At 39.2% G+C, this 3,300-nt stretch overlaps 1 pseudogene; it reads right to left on the minus strand.

Annotated features, from left to right (window-relative positions):
* Positions 1-3,181: 3,181 nt before the first annotated feature.
* Positions 3,182-3,300, minus strand: LOC115208878 (annotated as a pseudogene).

Raw genomic sequence — 3,300 nt, forward strand, 5'->3', positions numbered from 1 at the left:
TAGGTAGCCGGCCAGAATGCTAGAAATAGATCATAAACGATCAAACTACAAGGGAAATTCTCTAGAGGAAGAATTCAGCGAACACCAGAACCAAATTTGGCGGGCAGGACATATGAAAAATTAAATAAAAAACAGACTTAAATGCATACCTCGGTTTCGGTCTTAACAAAAGAATTACTTGCATAATTCAAGTGTCCGTGACTTCTTCAGTACATTCGGTCCTCGAGATGCATATAGGCGCAGGAGTGGCAGCGTGGTAAGTAGCTTGCTTACCAACAACATGGTTCCAGGTTCAGTCCCACTGTGTGACACCTTGGGTAAGTGTCTTCTACTATAGCTGTTATTTCCAGCTTGGTGAATGACTGCATAAAAAGGTTCCTTCATTGGGTTATTTCCCTTACTAGCCATAATGAAAGTAGACGAGTCTTGGCAGTCAAGTTGTCTGAAGGAACCCATCACTGCAAAGGGAAATTACTTTGACAGACAAGTAGAAGAGATTTGGCAGTTTTAGCTGTTTAGGAGAAAAGTTTTCTATAATATAACTGATACAAAGTAGCAGAAGACATGATAGATCTCACTCTCTCTTCTTCAGTTTCTCTAAAGCAACAATGCAGTAATAAAGAGACCAAGCTGATCTAACAGTGAAGGGTCATGATTTTGAGCTACATGGTTCTCATTTTGTCTTAGTTTAATTAAAACCATTGCATGTTATTGCAATCAGATGACATAGTTTTTGTCATCATTACTTTTTGCCGTCATCATCATTGGTACCAGTACCATCACCACTGTTGCCACCACCATCATTGTCCTATAATAATAATAATGAAATTATTGTATACAGTGCTCAGGTACACCACAACTTGTCAAAAGTGCTTATAAAGCATATGCAGTAATGTACAAATGTCTGGAAAGTGAACAGTGTATGAGTCAGACACATGCTTGCATGTGTACGGAGGGGAGAAAATCAGGTGTGGTGTTGGCGATCTCAGTAAGTATGGAAGTTTTGAAGGATGCAGTGCTCCGACAACTAACAACTGATGCCGGCAGTTAGTTCCATACTTCAGCCACTCTTAGCATGAAAAAATGTTTCCGAAAGTCATGAGAGCTGTGCTGTTTTCTGACTTTGTAAACATGTCCACAGGTGTTAGACTGCCTCATTCTCGTTGTCATCATCTTCACCACTAATAACAACAACAATGCCATCATCATTATCATTGTTCTCGAAATAATCATCATCCTCATCAACATCATCATTGATATCATCATCAGTGTTTCACATTTGCTTTTCATACTGGTATGGGTTGGACAAATTTTCTGAAACTGTTTTTAAAACAAGGTACCCTTCCAGTTACCATCCCTTTTAGTCACCTCTTATAATATTCAGGAACGCAGGAATCTAAAACTAGGATGTGTACAATAATTATATTAGTCAGACAATTGATGGCTAAATAAATACACCAATTCACTCTACAACTACATAATAAGGACATCCAGCCACTCCTAACTAAATTAAATATTCACAAAAATTTTTTTCTTGAGCCCTAGAACTCATAACGGTGGTTGTCTAGTCTCCATCATGTATATAAGTGACCAAGATCGCCACAATCCCCTTTGAATAAGATGCCAGTCCATAGCAAAATTAAATACATAGGAATTATTACACTGGTTGTGTTAACAAGACTGCTATCTCTTTTACTCTTTTACTTGTTTCAGTCATTTGACTGTGGACATGCTGGAGCACCACCTTTAGTCGAACAAATCGATCCCAGGACTTATTCTTTGTAAGCCTAGTACTTATTATATTGGCCTCTTTTGCCAAACCGCTAAGTTACGGGGACGTAAACACACCAGCATTGGTTATCAAGCGATGTTGGGGGGACAAACATAGACACACACATACATATATATATATATACAACGGCCTTCTTTCAGTTTCTGTCTACCAAATCCACTCACAAGGCTTTGGTCGGCCCGAGGCTATAGTAGAAGACACTTGCCCAAGGTGCCACACAGTGGGACTGAACCCGGAACCATGTGGTTGGTAAGCAAGCTACTTACCACACAGCCACTCCTACGCCTATGAATTAGTGTAAATTTTTCTGGTTGGGTTGCAGAAATCCCATAGTTAGTTGTGTAGGTAAACTTTTAGAGAGAAAAGTAAGAGGGAGGCTAGAATAAATGACAGATTGATAAAATAACATGACATAGCATCCATCATCTCTAATCAATAGGGAACATGATATTCAGAAAATCATCTTTGACATCATGACCATCACTATCACCAATACCAAACACCAGCATCATAATAATGATAGTCATTTCACTAAATTCTTGCTTCAACAAAGACATTGGAGAAAGGTATGGTCCTTCAGTCTGTCAGATCTTGTCAAACCATCCAACCCACACCAGCACAGAAAAATGCATATAAAATAATGAAGTTGTTTATGATTATGATGGTGTTGTTGTTTTTGATGATGATGATGATGATTTTAAAAATTAATTAAAACAACAGCAAGTGTCTTTCAATGAAAGTGTTATTCCTGACTAGTGTAAGCGCTTCAGAAGAGATTCACAGGGGAGACTTCAAACTGATGGACAAATTTCTGAAAGTATAGCTAAGAAAGTCATTAATGATATTAATACAAGAGGAGACTAGCTCGAATAAGATGTAATTTTGGTTTGCCCCAGGATGTGAAAGCTTGTTCCTATTTTTCATGAAACAATGCCAGAGAAGTAGCTAATCAAAAACAAAATTCTACTTTACCTTTGTTGATATACTCTTTACTCTTTTACTTGTTTCAGTCATTTGATTGCAGCCATGCTGGAGCACCACCTTTAGTCGAACAAATCGACCCCAGGACTTATTCTTTGTAAGCCTAGTACTTATTCTATCGGTCTCTTTTGCCGAACTGCTAAGTTACAGGGACATAAACACACCAGCATCGGTTGTCAAGTGATGTTGGTGGGGGACAAACACAGACACACAAACACATATATATACATGTATACGACAGGCTTCTTTCAGTTTCTGTCTACCAAATCCACTCACAAGGCTTTAGTCGGCCCAAGGCTATAGCAGAAGACACTTGCCCAAGGTGCCACACAGTGGGACTAAACCCGGAACCATGTGGTTGGTAAGCAAGCTACTTACCACACAGCCACTCCTGCACCTATTGTGTGACACTTATAGCACCTAGGTTTCCCAAGCAGTCACCCGTCTAAGTACCAACTAGGCTCAACGTTGCTTAACTTCGGTGATTGGACAAGAACCAGTGCTTTCAACATGATATGGCCATAAGC

The sequence above is a fragment of the Octopus sinensis genome, linkage group LG2 (assembly GCF_006345805.1).
Source record: "Octopus sinensis linkage group LG2, ASM634580v1, whole genome shotgun sequence".
Taxonomy (NCBI): domain Eukaryota; kingdom Metazoa; phylum Mollusca; class Cephalopoda; order Octopoda; family Octopodidae; genus Octopus; species Octopus sinensis.